General features: G+C 34.9%; 1 long non-coding RNA gene across 1 annotated transcript; it reads right to left on the minus strand.

The window, feature by feature from the left end:
* Nucleotides 1-1490: 1490 nt before the first annotated feature.
* Nucleotides 1491-4233, minus strand: LOC114076795. The gene is made up of 2 exons (XR_003577835.1): nt 3415-4233; nt 1491-1846 (listed from the first exon to the last, which is right to left on the minus strand). It is a non-coding gene; the product is annotated as an uncharacterized LOC114076795 (long non-coding RNA).
* Between the last annotated feature and the right edge of the window lie 14107 nt (nt 4234-18340).

Raw genomic sequence — 18340 nt, forward strand, 5'->3', positions numbered from 1 at the left:
GGGGGGGGGGGGGAGGGGATAAATTTTTTTTTTTATTTTTTTGAATAAACAATTTTTTTAAAAAAAAAAATTAAAATTTAGGTGTAGGTTGATGCAAGGTGGAGTGATGTAGGGGGTTCGCGGAGGGAGGGGGTAAATTTTTTTTTTGGAAAAAAAAAATTAGGGGTATGTGAGGGGTAAAAAAAAATTTTCCAAAAATAAGAAAAAATTAGGGAGGGGGTAAAAATTTTTTTTCAAAAATAATTTCTTTTAAAAAAATAATTAGGGATAGGTTGGTGGGGGTTGCCCGGGGGAGGGGGTATTTTTTTTTTTTTTGAAAAACAATTTTTTTTAAATGGATTGAAACCATTTTACCCAAATCATATTTGCTCATATTCTATTTGGATGAATTGTAATCCAAATTTTATTTTTTCTAATTCATATTCAATTCATTCAAATCCGATCCAATCCAACCATTTATCACACCTAATGATGAGGGAATTCAAGAAACACAATCTTTTGTTGGAGTTGGAACTTAATTATATTTTGCTTACGTTTCCAGTATAATTTTGAACACTAGTAATAACACTGAACGGAGTGATAACATGCTTTAAATTTTCATTTTACTCATAACTAAACTAGCACTCCATAACATGAGTGTCAAAGATTACAAGATTTTTAGTAAATATTGAAGCAACATAACTTTTGGAAATGGGGACAAAAACACATATGATAAGAGCTTAGTACTTTAGATGTTTTGATCTCCTCACATGTGCAGGGACCTGGTCCTCTGCAGAGTACGAAACTAGTTCCAGCTGTCGAAAGCATTGGACAACTGTAAAGGCTGTCTGTATCAGGAAGGTTGGTGAAGAGCAGTGTACTTCACCAATCAGAATCGACTAGGTTGTTTGCAGTGGCGTAGCCAAAAAATTCATGAAGGGTATCTGTTTTAATACGGGTTTCGAAAAATAAGTATTTTTTTGTTTTTGAGACTTTTTAGAGTCGCCACTTAATTTTTGAGAAAAATCAGGAAAAACTGGTTTTCAAAAGATTTAAACAGGAAATCTAGTGAAAACTTTAAGGGGGGTGGGGGGTTCGGGGATTATTATTTATATTATAGGAAGATTTTTACGACACCTAAAATATTCGCTAGCGCGCGATTATCCGATAACTAACTTAGTTTGGCTAAAGAAAAATCTAACTTAATTTTTTGAGGTAAAAGTTATTTAGAATTGTTTGAAAGTGAATTCTTGGCTTTTTATCTAAGTGAACATCTAACTCGAAAAATTTATTATTTTAAACTAATTAGATTTTGAATTTATTTAAAATTCTTTCCAAAAAATGGGACAAAATCAATCTATTATCTAACGAGTTGCCTACTTCGCAAATTTTATCATTTTTTTATAAAGTCTATTTAAAAATGATCGGGATTCGAGGTTTCCAACTCTAAATCTAACGAAGAATAAGCTATTAATAAACGAAAATATAAAGAAGAGAGAGAGAGAGAGAGAGAGAGAGAGAATTGGGTTGGGTCCAAATCTGGTTGCTGTCCGCCTGAACCGGTATTTAGACCCATTTCGCTTTTAGGCCTTAGGCCTATCCGATTTGTACCCGTCGTAAATTCTAAAAAGGTATTGATACAAAAGACAAGGGCTTAAACCCAAACTAACAAAATACAAATTTCAGGAAAATAAATTTGAGCCTTGGTGGACCAATCTCTTCACTTCTTCCATCTCAAATCCTTCAATTTCAAAAACCTGTACGTCCATTTTTAATGGTCAATTGACTCGACGAGGGAATTTGAGCCTTTACGGCTCTCTTTTAAATGCAAGAGGGAAAGCGAGAGTTCATGGCGAACTCGAACGGTCTATCCATGCAAACAAAGACAAATGGATTAGTAAGCAACTTGTTGGAACAAAGTTAAGAATTTTACTTCAAACGGATACTAAGCTTCCATAAGAACAAAGAAGAAAGGACTCTATGGTGATTAAAATAAAATGCCAGTGACATGTTCATTATTAACCATGTGGGACCAAAATAAAGTAAATAACTATTCTACAAAGTCACGATAGGAAAAACAAAGATACTGTTGGATCATTCATTCAACACAAAAGATAATTACTTAAAGGAAAGAAATCTATGTTCCAAACAGTAGCTATTTCTAATTAGGATCAACACAAATCGCATCTACAATAGGTCAAAATAACCTGACAGATGGTAACACCACGATAAAGAAGAAAGAAAATTCATAACTGTCTCTCCTATATCTAACAGAAAACAAGGATTCAGACTTTTTTACAACTCACAGAGCATTTAAAGTATCCACAAATAACGAACTAAAGAGTCGAGACATTTAGTGCGAGAATACATATGCATCCCGATTATATATGCATTCGTTATTCTACCTCAAGTGCGATTAACCATGGCAACATGTCTTTACAAACAAAAGAAAGCTTAAGAAAAAAAGCGGGCTAAAAGGCGTCTGTAATAAGCCAAGAGTTGAACAAAAACATAACTTGGACAAAGACGGCGAGAGATATAACTATGCAAGTAGAACAGTGATTCAAGAATTTTTCTAAGGGCAAATGATTACTGAAACAAGCTTGCAGAAGTGCAAAAACAGGAAAGGACAACGTACAGGGTTCGAGGAAATATTTAACGGAGGAACATGAACAAAAAAAACCAAAGAGATGCTAATGAACGAGACAGACATTACTACAACAATTTTCAACAGAGAAATCGAGCTAATGACTTGCATGAAAATCAGCAACATAAACCGGAAACTAGCGAGATCATTATTTGCAACAATAAACATAAATGTTGATAAACACCTTAGCAAACAATAAATCTTACAGTTATTTGAAAATAAAGGATAAACATTATCTATTAAGGATGCTACTGCACTGTTACTTTAGCTAAATCAGCTATTTTCCAAAATTTAAGTAAGTTAGCAGTCCAAAATTCACATAATCAGTTCAGAGCAAGAGATGAATGGTTTGAGGTTCAATGTCGACTATCCTGACGGTATGTAACAGAACTGATGCAAACCAAAACTTAGTAAAACTATTTCTAGATTGTTTATTGCGATGCTATGAGAAAGCAAAACAATAGGACACACAATTGTTTTGGGGTCGGTATTCCAAATATTTACACAAATATTTCTAAAACTTACTCACATGGTGAAGGCTGGTCTGGAAACGGGCAAAATGACCACAATCTCAATGGCACAAACAGAGAGAAAGATAATGAAAATAAGAAAATCTAGACTTTCTAAACGAAACAAAACATGTTGTCTTTGCTCAGTAGAATAAGGTGAAAATAGTAACTTCAAACCAAAAACATCTTATGATCTAACTTAAAATCCACAACGAAACTACATATCAATCCCATAAGGAGCTCAAAACAAGCAAAAAGAAAAGATTACGAGTTGTTTACCTAGTTACGGGCAGCGAAGTGGGATGACGACGAATAACAGACCTCACCACAGGAAAACTCGAATACAGATCAACGAAACGAGGGCTGAAAAACTAGTTCTTTTTTTTCTTTTCGAGTATATTCCTATATATTTGGTTGTCTTTCATTCGTCGCTTTCGAAAGTTTAAAAAATAGGACTTCGCTAAATCGGGAATCTCTATGTATATATTTTCTTTGCTCTAGCCGAATTCTCCTGAAAAAAATCCCTCTAACAGTGAATAGAGGGATATATAGAAGGGAATTAGGGTTCACCAAAGGGGAAAAACGGATGAGAAAGGACGATTTTTTCAAATTCAAATTCTCAATGCTTTCACCCAAAAAGGAGAACATCTTTTTTTCTGAAAGCTTTAACTCTTATTCCGGAATGGGAAAGAAAATTCACGCCTGGGATCGATGGCAGCGTCCTTGCTGCGACGTGGCTCCATCTTGTGATGGTAAGGACAAATCGCGTGCTACTTTGCTGCGACTGTCAACTGGAAAAAGAAGCTAAAGAAGAAGACAAGAAAAGTCGCAGAGTGGTAATGATTCGCACTACACTCGCCGACGCCGTGTATCACCGCTTAGTCGAGCAGGCGTCATTGGCTCGCTGTTGTCGATGTCGTTTCACTAATTCATGAGGGCGTTGTGCTGCTCTGTTATCGACGCTCTGGGTTGCTGTTACTGCTGGAATGCGTATGTTTTTGGGTCTCTTTGGGGATGAGAAAAGGGTCGGATCGGATCAATCTCATTTTGGGTTATTTTTGTTGAGAAGTTGGGTCGAGATGGTGGGCTATAGGGATGTTATGGGCTGGGAATTAATTAGAATTATGGGAAAGCGGGTTTTGGGAACGGTGGGCTGCTGGAAAATCAGATGCAGACCCAAAATTATCTTGAAGTCATGGCTCATTAAAATGAATTAAATTGTCCAAGCTGAGTTGATTAAAATTTAAACAAAGAGAATTAAGGAGTGATTAATTTAGGAGCTTCTCCTAACGACATAAAATAATCATTTCAATTATAAACTTATTAACCTAAAAGTGTGAATTATTATTTAAACCACACTAGTTGTCTAAATATTTTACTAAAACTAAAATCTTTTTGAGATGATTTTTGAATAATTGAGTGTCAACAGTGTCCAAAAATTGAATAGGTAAATAAAAATATTTAATGATGGGTACACTAAAAATTAGTAAATCAAACTACGTGACATTAATGATTAATTTTTTAAATAAAAAAGTATACCAAAAAATTTATAATCAACTACATAATATTTAGTTAATATTCATGTTTATTTAATAGGATGATGTACAAAGAAAAAACAAAGAGAATTTAATTTAGAATGGATCTCTTTTAGGCTTCAAGATTTTACGAACCACTGATGACTAACAACGAAACATGAAAAACAAAAGGTAGAATTAAACGATCGTTATTACAAGAAATTTTATATGGAGCCTTTATCACTTTTAGTAGCTTCATAGAAAAAATTAAATTAATAGGATTTGCTTATTAAATTTAAATTAAACAATTACTTTTGAATTTTGTTTAAATTTTTTAGAGAAAACAAAAAAATCAAAAGTGAATCAATTCGCAACTCAACTTTTTTCTCTTAATTAATTTAATAGATAATATTCAACTTTTCTCTTAATTAATTTAATAAATAATATTATTTTTTGAATTATTTTTAAAATGAATTATCTATTAATTATGATTTAGGCATTCATTAGGAACCTTTTAAAAACTTTCTCTTAATTAATTTAATTGATAATATTATTTTTTGAATTATTTTTAAAATAAAAGATCTATTAATTATCATTTAGGCGTTAATAGGAACCTTTTTAAAATGTAAAAAGAAAGTATAATTGATAATATTGTTTTTTAAATTGTTTTTAAAATAAAAGATCTATTAATTATGATTTAGGCGTTAATTATGAAACTCTTTAAAATGTAAAAACAAAGTGTAGATAGGGGGAATCGAACCCGTGCATAACGGGTTGCACACACCTCAGCATTGCAGAATCCAACTACATTACGACACTTTAGTATAATTTTAGGGTATCCAAAATATGTTATTTAATCATCTATAATATTATTTTATGAATATATACGGTATAATTTTCCGACAAGCGTGTGCAACTGTAGCTTCGCCATTGGTTGTTTGTTTGATGGATAATAATCTTCATGGTATATATATCAAACAACTGAACAATATTACTATTCATTCAAAAAGAGAAAAATTCTTCAAGCCTCAAGAACAACAAGGAACCACCTAAAGTGTATTCATTGCTTCTTGTATCTGTTATATTTTGTTTGCTTGTAATTGTTCTTAAATTATAGGATTCGTTTCGATTGTCACAGAACATTTCAACTTTGGGTGAATCATTGTAAGGGCTTGGGCTACGGGTAACTTAGGCTCTTACTTCTAGTCTATATTAATCATGTAGGATTAATATAGAGAGCAGCGTTGTATCTGCTCATGCTCAGCTAAGTGATAGGTTGTACTACTTAGTATAGAGATTAGCAGGTTAATCTCTTGTTTTGTAACCGACTTTCACTTTCGCTTGTGGAAGATTAGTGAAAGTGGTTCTGAAAAGTCCTGTTGAGAAAAGGTCGTGGTTTTCCTCCCTTGAACAAGGAGGTTTCCACGTAAAGTGATTGTCATCTTTACTTTCTGCAAATTATTCTTTATTTACTGTGTGTTAGTGTTTTGAGGACCTGGTCCCATCTAAGTAAGTGGACCCATACATTCCAACAACATATAATGTGTTTAATACAAATGGTGTAATTGAGAAAGTTTGCACAATTTTCATTCTCAAGATCTTTTTGCTTTTCCTGACTTGCTTATTGGATGATGAAGGTCAAGGGGAAGAGATCCACGTATTCGTGTTTCACGGTTAAATTAAGCCTCTCAGACATACATATCCTGCAATACTTGAGAAAAGTAAATTCAGTTGCATATGTAATATACGAAAATTACATTGTTTAGCTACGTTAATTTTTTTTTTAATTTTAATATAGACAATGTAAGATCTTAATTATTTGCATATTATTATAAATGTTATACGCACAAGATCATGTCTCTTAGTATATGATCTACATTTTCTGTTTTTAGTTAAATTTTTTGGTAAGTACCATTAGTTCTCATAAGAATGTTGAATAATAATGAAAAAGATATTAACATTTTTCAAGATGGAAACTGTGGCAAATAATTGATGCAATTATATATGAAAGAACTCAGTTCATATACCTCTCCAAAAACGTAACGGCGTGCAAACTTTCTTCTCAGTTGTATTAAGGGTGTGTAAAATTAAATGTACCACATAATTTTTCGGAGTAGGGTATGCACTGGACCACCCTTCACCTAAGGTGGCTCCGTCCATGTACTTTATAATATAGAATTATTCAATTTATGACATTTTCAGCCATTAAGATATTGTGTCTTTACCTCTAAATATTGCTCTGATGGAGGTGCCACAGTATAATAGGGTCTTTCTTGGCAAATCCCGTATTCATGCCCTTGGAACTTCAATTGGTTGTTGAGTGGACTCTTCATCTGCAAAAACCTGTGTAGATCACATCATTAGTATTTCTCGAACAAAGACTTAGATGTGAAATGGTTGCATGATTGAATACATTAGCATGAAATGAAGAATAGAAAGTAAAATATTCACCTCATTTACTTGGAAGTATGTTTCATTGAGTGGAAATTTTCCCTTATTTGCTGTTCGACACAGAATCTGAAGATGATCTTATGAGTTAGTTTCTACTGGATAAATAACTATCCAAATAAATTAGGATGTGAAAAGTTTTACAAACACGAGATATCCAGGAGAAATTATTAAGTCCTAAAAAAATTCTCACCAAAAATGTCCCACTAACAGTCTCAATATTGTTTCATGTGCCTACATTTGATGCATTGATCTTGTTTTGAGTCTCATTGCAATTACAGGATTCACACTTCTCTTTTGTAGGTTCTTCTGAAGCTGCTTTCATATACGATACAAAAGTGTGAGTTCACTATGATTATCCTACATAGACCACATATTTGTACTCTTTTTTTTTTATAGAAATTTAGTCCATTCAAGTATATAACTTTTTGGAAAGCAATGACCTGGTGTCCTAATAGCAAGTATATATGGGGAACGATCTTCCAGTTCTCGTTTCTCTAGCTGCATTTATAAGCTTTAGTCAACTTCACCAAATCAAAAGGCATGATAAATAAATCATTTAATTCATGTTGGTAACCTAACTTACCCTTTCTAACAGAGGATGTGAATCTGGAAGTTCATAGCTGCAATGCGTAGTAAAAATGAACAGTTATTTAAACAGTTAGCCATTTTCTTCGGTATCTTCTGGAATGTGCACCCATTTTATTGCACAAAACTTCTTACGAAAGTTTTTTTCTTCTTATATCCATTTTTCAGCTCAATAATAAGATTCTTAATGTGCAGACATAGCTTTCTTTATTAATACCAATGACATAGTTAAGATAAATGGAACTTATTACAAAACTTACACATGGTGCTTCGTCCTTAAGCGACTTACATGCTTCAATTTAGGCAAAAGACTTCTTGAGTTGCAATAACCAAAGCTTTAGACAAATCAGTGCCTTTTGTTGAGAAATCATTCTCATCTATGTAACTTAACAAATTTTCCATGAATGCCTGGATATCAAATGTGATGGTAGGTATGTCACTGGCACAATAATCTTCAATGTTTGTTTCTCCAATACATTCAAGTGCTGGATAGGTTATGATCTCATTCTTGTGATCCCCCGTTGATGTTGCGAATTCGAGGCTTCCTGGAAAGAAGAAACAAGTTGTTCTTGACAACTGTCAGCACATGAGCATGCACTGTCTACTATTACTAAAGCAGTATCGACGTTTGCAGAGCTGTTTTCCCTTGGCCCCGGGGAAGTCTTGCACTGCATTAATGTTCAATAGGTTTACTTAAGAAGAGAATATAGTACTGCTTCATATATCTATCAACATGATTTAATTTCTGAATGTTCCATAAGAAGATCATTGCAATGATTTCAAAAAGAACGAAGAACTCTTATAAAGTTTATCTGGTAGTATATACTTAGAAGCATCAACTGTAGAAAGATATAATATATTGGTAATTTCAGCAAGAGAAAACCTTGTAAAAGCACTTGCAAAGTGTCTACATTCTGCTTTCATTGGAGATGCATTACAATTTGGGCTTGATTTTGTACAAAATACCTGTGTGGAAACAAATTATAGTCCCAGAATATCAAGAAAATCAATTTAATACTAATGAAAAACTAACAAACCTTTCCGAATGTAATCATCTGATGATGAAATTCATATCTACAAACAACCACAAAGGAATACAGAATGATTGTCAATAATATTCTGTCAGAATAATCAACTATTAAATTAAGAGTATATATCTTTAAGTCTTAAGGTAAGGTTTTCTCAAGTTGATCCTTACAGTGTTAGATGATTGAGTATGCATAAACGTGGCCAGAGATACTTGTGAACATCTTTGACGTCCGGGTACCTAAAGTATGACATTCAGTATCATGGATAAAAACTTGCAAAATGAGGATTTGACAGCATCAGCTGATAAATCCAAATTCTTACATATTCACAAGATGCATCTCTTGTCCTCTTGGAAGTGGTTGAATAGGTAACCAACCCAGTCGCACGAGTACTCGTCCTACGTTTGTATTGTTATAGAATGTATATAGACTTGATTCCTTTGTAGAATACATAGCCTTATTTAGATAGTAGATTTGTAGGAATTAGCAGATTCACAAGAATCATCTTTTATTTCTTTCCTAAGTTAGCGCACAATCTATTGTATTTATACATCGCTTACCTATTGGAATAAGATATATTCTTCCCTCTGATATGATTACATGGTATCAGAGCCTATAGGCTTGATTCATATTCATAAATTGGAAGCTCTTCGTAGGCTCTATTCATATTCAGAAATTGGGAACTTTTCTCTGTTTATTCGAGAAAGAACTGATCATTTCAGTCATCTTCGGCGTCGCCTTATCTATTTCAGCGTATCCCGAGTTTTCTCTGGTGTTTAAAACACCCTTTGGAGAGTTCTCATTTCCAGGTTCTCTCTTCCCTGTAACTTCTGTGACTTCAATTTGGTATTCATCTTTTGTGCTTCTGCGGCTGCACTTCTTCTAGGGTTCAAATTATTGTTGGATTTGTGGGTTGCTTGTGGTGGTTATCCCTGGTTTTTTTGTTCTTTGTTGTTGCTGCTGCTGGGATTGGGATCTGTAACTCAGGATTACACAATCTGCTGGAAATTTTCCATTTTATTCTATTTTACGTTGTGATATTGATTTTCTCTAAAAATTTGCTGAACATTGACGTTGTGTCTCTATGATTGGGCTACATGTGCGTCCCTCTTTTAGCCTTTCAGACTATTCTCTAGATACTATCTCTGTATTTCTCTTCATTCAACTGCTGAAGTTGAAACTAAAAATGGATGAAAGTCAAAGAGGAAGCAATCACAGAACTCAAGCAACTAATGTTTTTACTAGACAGACTTCTGATAATATGGCTTTGGTTGCTATGGAGAAATTTGCTCAACATCAAAAATCATTGATGGGATCCAATTCTATTAATGCATTTTCTGAGTCAGATAAGATATGCCTTATTACCTCTTCGTTAAATGGGTTATTGATTCAGGTGCCACAAATCACATAACTGGGAATCCTAGTATTTTCTCTAGCTTTCGACCACACAATGCACCATCTCCAGTTACTGTAGCGGATGGTTCAGCTAGCAATAGTGTTGGATCTGAGATTGTCAAACCAACATCCTCTATTACCTTGTCATCTGTTATTAAGTCTACCGAAGTTAGCCTTTAACTTGATTTCTGTCAGCAAAATTACTAGAGATCTGAATTGTTATATTTTGTTCTTTTCGAATTATTGTTTGTTTCATGATCTTACGACAAATCAAGTTATTGGTAAAGGACACGTATCTGATGATCTGTACATCCTTGATGAATGGGAGTCTCGATTAGCTGCCTGCTCGAGTGTCGTATCTCCATTTGAAGCACATTATCGATTGGGACACCATTCTCTGCCTTTGTTGAAGAAACTTTGTCCTCAATTTTAAAATATTCCTTCATTGGAATGTGAATCATGTGGATTTGCAAAACATCATCGCAGTTCAGTGGGTCCAAGGGTTACTAAGTGAGCTGAGTCAGCTTTTGAGTTAGTTCATTCTGATGTTTGGGGATCATGTCCTGTCGTTTCCAAAACAGGGCATAACTATTTTGTCACATTTATGGATGATTTCTCTCAGATGACTTGAATTTATTTTATGAGAGTCGCTCAGAAGTGTTTACCCATTTTTGTGCCTTCTGTGCTGAAATCAAAACTCAATTTAATGCTTCAGTACGTATTCTAATGAGTGACTATGCTAAAGAATATATGTCAGAATTGTTTCAGTCATACATAAGACAAAATGGTATACTTCACCAGTCTTCGTGTGTTGACACACCCTCACCAAACGGTGTTGTTGAAAGAAAAAATAGGCACCTACTTGAGACAGCTCGAACACTCTTGTTCCAAATGAAGATTCCTAAGCGTTTTTGGGCAGTGCGGTCTCTACGACTTTTTTTTCTGATAAACCACATGCCATCGACTGTGCTTGTTGGTAGTATGCCTTACAGTGTTCTTTTTCCAAACAAATCACTATTTCCGGTGGAACCTAAGGTGTTTGGGAGCACATGTTATGTTTGCTATGTTCGACCATCTGTTTCCAAGTTAGATCCGAAGGCATTAAAGTGTGTCTTTCTAGGCTATTCTCGCCTTCGAAAAGGATATTGGTGCTATTCTATAGAACTCGACAGATATCTTGTGTCAATATGTGGTATTTTCAGAGACTGCACCATTTTTCTATGCACCTCCCACTTCTACTAATAAGGGGGAGGATGATCAGTGGTTAGTCTATCAGGTTACTCGTTCTGTAACAGAACAATCAGATGATGTGGCTCTCCCATCCCATACTTCTTTTATTGAGCAGGAATTGACTATTGTGCATTCAACATCTCCAGTTAGACCACCAATTTTATATGTTTACTTGAGGAGACGAGAAATCGAAGATACATGTCCATCACCAATTACTTCATCACCAGATCTTGATCTCCCTATTGCTCTTCGCAAAGGTACACAAACTTGTAGATCTACATATTCCATTGCTAATTTTGTTTCCTATAACCGTTTATCCTCGACATCTAAATCCTTGATTATTTCTCTAGATAGTGTTTCTGTAGCTAAAATAGTGAGGGAGGGTTTGAACCATCCTGGAAGGTCTGAAGCAATGCTTGAGGAATTCATGCCTTAGAGGAAAACCGCACGTGGGATTTGGTGGTTTACCCAACGGAAAGAGACCAGTGGGATGTAAGTAGGTGTTCACAGTTAAAGTTAATCCTGATGGTTCTGTGGCAAGACTTAAGGCCAGACTTGTGGCTAAAGGGTATGCTCAGACATATGGAGTGGATTATTCAGACACATTTTCTCCGGTTCTAAACTCACTTCTATTCGTTTATTCATTTCTCTGGCTGCTTCAAAGAATTGGCCTTTACATCAGTTGGATATCAAAAATGTTTTCCTTCATAGTGATCTTCAAGAGGAAGTATATATGGAGCAACCACGTGGTTTTATAGCTCGGGGGGGTGTATGGAAAAGTTTGTCATTTGAAGAAGTCATTGTATGGCTTGAAGCAGAGTCCTCGAGCTTGGTTCGGCAAGCTCGGTGAGGTAGTTCGAGAGTTTGGATTGAAAATGAGCAAATATGATCACTCCTTTTTTTATCGCCAATCAACAGCTGGCACTATCGTTCTTGTTGTATATGTTGATGATATTATCATCACAAGAAGTGATTATAGAGGCATCTCTTCTCTAAAGTCTTTTCTGCATAATAGGTTTCATATGAAAGACTTAGGTCAGTTGAGATACTTCTTGGGAGTAGAAGTAAATAGAAGCAAGAAGGGAATTTTTCTATCTAAGAGAAAGTATATTCTTGACCTACTTGCAGAAACCGGAAAGTTGACAGCCAAACCTTGCAATACTCCAATGGTTCCCAATGTGCATCTTATAAAAGGTGATAGTGATCTTTTTGATGATCCAGACAAATATATAAGGTTAGTTGGGAAATTAAACTACCTTAATGTGACTCATCCGGATGTTGCTTTTGCGGTAAGTGTTGTTAGCCAGTTCATGTCATCACCTATGATCAAACATTGGGAAGCTTTGGCACATATTCTATGTTACTTTAAAGGTGCCCTCGGACTAGGAATATTGTATAGAAATCACGATCATACCCGTGTTGAGTGTTGTGCAGATGCTGACTATGCTGGATCCAAAATTGATAGGAGATCGACTACTTGCTATTGTGTTTTTGTTGGAGGGAACCTAGTTTTATGGAGGAGTAAGAAGCAAAGTGTTGTATCTCGATTAAGTGCAGAATCTGAGTACAAAGCTATGTCCCGTGTGTGAGATTATGTGGATACATCATCTTTTAGCGGAAATTGGTCTAAAGCATCATACACCAGTAAAACTTTGGTGTGATAATCAAGCTGCTCTTCATATTGCCTCAAATCCGGTGTATCATGAGAGAACTAAACATATTGAGGTTGATTGTCATTTTATTCGTGAGAAAATTCAGGAGAACTTGATTTCCACGGGCTATGTGAAGACAGGAGAGCAACTGGCTGATTTGCTTACAAAGGCATTGCATGGAGCTCGAGTTGTCAACTCTTTGTAACAAGTTGGGCATGATCAATACTTATGCTCCAACTTGAGGGAGAGTGTTATAGTAGAATACATAGCCTTATTTAGATAGTAGATTTGTAGGAATTAGCATATTCACAAGAATCATCTTTTATTTTTTTCCTTAGTTGGCACACAATCTATTGTATTTATAAATTGCTTACCTATTGGAATAAGACATCTTCTTACCTCTTATATGATTACATGTATCAACCTAAAATAATGAGTGTTAATGATAAATCTCATAGACCACATTAACACGTTTTTACGGTATAAACTTACTGGGAAGGCTTGGTGTTGGAGAGTTAGCAACCTTATGCATTCCACACTTTTCACTCCCTCCCTGCAAGAAATAGATTTCTCAATCAACTACACTTTCAAATCTCAGTTAACATATGTGTTTCCTGTTTCACCAACTATCTAAATTTTTTGACTTCATACAAAAAGAAAGTGCAAACATTACTTAGCCTTTTCTGGTTCAACTTCTTGTAGCCATTTTAGATCCGCATTCCCTTGTTCCAGGATCAGGCGGTTGATAAAATTATGCATGTAGTGAGCAGTTAGTTTATTACAATGCTGATTGATTGCCGAGTAATTCTTAGCCAAACTTTTTTATACTTAATTCTTAGTGCAAGTTTTTTGTCCATTTTCCTTTGCATGATAGCTTTCGATACTTGATCTGTTGTTGCAGCGTGGACTGCATGCCAATCTATGACATCTAACTTGCTATCATTTCTCTCTTTGGGATTAACAAATGAAGATGACTTCCTCATATTTTCTCATTCAATGGCTTCACTTTCCAAGTCTGCATTCTGATTTTTCCTTCTTAAGATTGGTTCAGATTGCTGATTTCTTGTCTCCTTTTTCTTCGCGCCCCTTTCGGATTTGTTCTTCGGACTCTCCCCTGGTTCTTAATATTAGTACTTCCTTTTTGAAGATTTCTCCAGCTTTGTCCCATTTCCGTTGTGGAATGTTGATTTGAATCTGACTTCATTACATGGATATGAGCAGCAAGGGACATGAAAGTAGAGCTGCAAATGCATCAGCATAGAAAATTGAGATTACTATTCAGATTCTTAATGAACAAATTAATAGTCAGTTGTGAAAAGTTCCTTGCATACAATCTTCAATACCTCGATAAGTTGTCTGCGACATTTTGAGCCAGGAAAACCCCAGCCACGGAATCTACAATTGAACCTTTCCACTGTGAGAACTGTCTATTACCTGTCAATATATAATCTGCCCGCAGTTATATCTTCGTGAAGACACCCACTAAACATATTCTCTTTACATGATAATGAAAGTATTTGAAATGTTTGCTCATCGTTATCTTACTCATGCTGATAAAAAAGTACTCCAATTGCAGATACCATTCTTTAATATCTACAACTTACATTTATCGGGTTCTCATCATGTTTTATTTATAGGGAACACTTCAAGTCATAAAAGATTACAATCAAAGCCTTAGTTTGAATATCACTAAGAGAAATGCCAAGAAACGCGTGAACTTGAGGTCATATCAAGTGATGCATAAACAGGCATTTTGATAATTTTCTGGATGAATTCTTGTGCTAGGTGTACTTCACAAAGTTGGTAGTAGTTTTTCTACTTGCATTTGGCCTGATAGAGTGATCTTTCAATGATGCTCTAGAGTTTACTAGTGGCAATACTGTGCTACACTTTATGGACATATGCTAGTTTGCCGAATTCTAAATATTTCTGTATCCTTGAACCGGTGGAGTTACATATATACTATTGTTTTCATTTATGCTACATACATTTGTAACTTTCAGAGTTGCATGCAAGAAATTAGATAGATCACAGTTTGATACTGAGTTCAATGAAGGAAAGAGTCATAGAACTTAATTAAAATACAATAATAAAATGATAACTTGAATAAGATGCATGCGAGAAATGAATATCACCCGTCCATGGAACAATGTCCTCTCGATTTCCCATCTTTCATCAGACTTTTCAGATTTGCAGCCTTCGTGTTCCGGTTATCCCAATTTCCATTCTCGTACCGTCTCCCATCAAGGATTACTTTTGTTCTCAAGATCATTTTGTCTGTGTCACTAGGTGTTTCACTGGTTGGAACTTTTGCATCTTTCTTCTTGTGATTGATTTGATAATTCTTATTATGTTTCACTGTGAGTCCACTTTTACTGCTAGATTCTTGAAGCCTTGGTTTCTTGTGAATGGGAAGGCTAGCAGCCTCCATGTAGTGAAAAGGGTCCGACTGGAAATTTGAGGCAAGATACTAATAATGCCTCAAGAGACCTGTTATGTTTAAATAGCTTTGATGCTTTATTGAAGACTAATGGGAAGCAAGTAAGGTTAACGGAGAATGACCACGATTTGATCCAAGAAAAATAAGTCTCACCACCTGTTTTAAATAGCAAATTAAGTCTAGAAGCTCCTGTATTTGTGCCTAAATGTGTGCTTGCAACGAAGAAAGAGTCAAGTGCCTTAGTGTCAAATACAATTTATTTGGGTGAGGATTCTCTTGATGAATCATCAAGAGTGGATTTGGGTGAGGATTCTCTTGATGAAGATGAGGAAGACAATATATTGGACATTTGCTTTGATAGAGTGGCTAGGGAAGAGGATATATCACCTAGGCAACAAAGAAGTGGAAGCAACAAAAGCAAAAATAAGGCATATGGAAGGCAACATAGTTGGGACGGTAAAATGACTGAGAAGTTTGTTCCAAGGTACCTACCGATGTGACAAGCAAAGCAAAAACATTTGACAATATCAATAAGTTCAACTAGATCCAATAAATCCATAAAGAAGGTCTGAATCATCAAGTGTTGTTGGATAGGTTTGAAGAAGAAGACAAGAGAAAAATACTTCAAGTTACTTTAGCAATAAAAGTTTGAGACTGTTAACTCAACTTTCTTCTTGATTGACATATTTTTACATTATTTAAGTATCCTCGTTTGTAATATCATCATGGAGTGCATTACAAACTCTGTGATGATCATAAAATACTTAGTTCTTTCTAATTCTTATTTTCTTCATGCTTGTTAGGTAGCACAAGTTAGGTACATCATTAGGATTAATAAGATAGGCCTACCCCCCTTGCTTGTACTTGTCCCTATGATATTTTTTATGTTTAATAAAATGCCTCTAGACATTGTCTAGTGGTAAATTTGTTTTTAAAAAAAATGTAAGTTGTATAACCACGCAAATCACTGTCTTCATTACCTTCGGTAGTAGAAACTGTTGATGTTTTCTGCTTCTTGTTCTGCCCTTCCTGAAATGATGGCTCAACTGTTTTGCACTTGTTATATCTCTGGTTCTTCTTAAATCGTCGATTGTACACCTGCAAAGCTGCAACAGATTGTTAGTAGCATAGTTTGGGAAACAGAGAAGATGACAGTGGAACAACATTTGTAGTAGAAACTAGGGGTGTCAAAAATGAACTCAAACATATGTAACCCGTTCAATCCGTCCAGAATTTTTAGCGTTGGACTCAAAATAATTTGAATAGGTTCAATCTCAACTCATTCAAGCTTAACTCATTTGAAGATAATTCTCAATTGAGCCCAATTCAATCTCCAGTTTCAACTGTTTTAAAATTTTTTATTAAGATATGTTCCTATGTTGAAAGTATGAATTATTATCTATTTAACATCTTTTAGAATTTATCTATCCATTTGTTACTTTTTTAACAAAAAGTTTTTGAACGGAAATTCAAATTGTAATTATAAAAGTTAAATATCAATATGTTAAATTATTGAGATTAATCGGATCAAATAGAACTGGTCAAGACCCAACCCGTTCTTTAGCCCATTTGAGCCCAAGTAAACTTGGGCGGGCCAAGACTCAACCCGATTTCTATTAAACCCTTGTAATATTTTCAATTTCAACTCAACCCGCCCATTTGACAGCCTAGTAAAAACATTTGCCTTGACAGGCTTGTTATGCCCTTCAATGAATGGTTGAACCTTTTCGCACTTGTTACGTCTTCTATGGTACACCTGAAACGGAGAGTAGTACCATACTTTGGATATGAAATAAATGAACATTTGCAGGATTGACAATGAAGAAATAGGGGGAAACTTTTACATGGAGAGTGTTGAAAGGAACAGATAATGAACCAAGCTTTTTTGATGAGCTTTTTTCTGAGCCTTTGTATCTGTGTTTTTCTTCATTATCTGCTGGAAAATAATTCAATAATATTCTCCAACAGGAACAGTTATATATATATATATATATATATATATGTGTCGATATTAGTAACAAGCTCAATGTTGAGATACTTAATCATCATTCATCAAGCACAAAATCTAATTTACTAGTTGAGTTTGGTTCATCAAGCAAATCACAATTGAAGTCCTTACCTGCACCTAAGTGTGGCAGCGGAACCGGTACCTACCGGATTCCGGTCCGGTCCGTCCCGGTCCGGTTCGGTTCCGGTTCGATACCGGTTTGTACCGTTTAGGACCGTTAATTTTCGGTTTCGGAACAGGTACCGGGACGAAAATCGGTAAATTCCCGGTTCTCCCGGTTTCGGTAATTACCGGTCCGGTCCGGTTAAATTTATTTTTTTTAAATAGATCCGTTACTAGCTGTTGGGTAACGGCTAGTGGGCCCCCCCAACGGCTAATTGAGTAGAATTTCATCCAATAGGAGCCCTACCCCACCCCTAACTTTTTTAATACCCTAAAGTTTTAAAAATTACACTTTAACCCATTTTTTTACTTATAAATACCCCTAAATTTCATTCTTTTAAATCACAAAATCATCTATTCATCTTCTACTCTCTATCTCTAAATCTCTAATTCTATAATATATAATATTTTAAATTCCGGTGTTGCCTTACTTGGTCTTTGAAAATTAGATTTGGAGCTTCAAAATTCAATTTTCAACTTTCCACGTTCGGCTTTCAGCGGTCATAAACGTCTACTTTTTTAAGTAGACGTTCGGTACATTCGTTCTAACTTTTATTTTACGTTTCATTTATATTTAAATAATTATTTATTTATTTTGTGATTTATTATTTGCATAATTGCATAACATTTTTCGTATTATATTTAATCTCACGTTTAATTTTTTAATATGGATTTCGGCAAAAATATTGTTCAAAAAGGAAAGGGGAAAAAAAGTGCATTAGAGCGTGTAAGAAATATTT

Source organism: Solanum pennellii, chromosome 4 (genome assembly GCF_001406875.1).
Source record: "Solanum pennellii chromosome 4, SPENNV200".
Lineage (NCBI taxonomy): Eukaryota > Viridiplantae > Streptophyta > Magnoliopsida > Solanales > Solanaceae > Solanum > Solanum pennellii.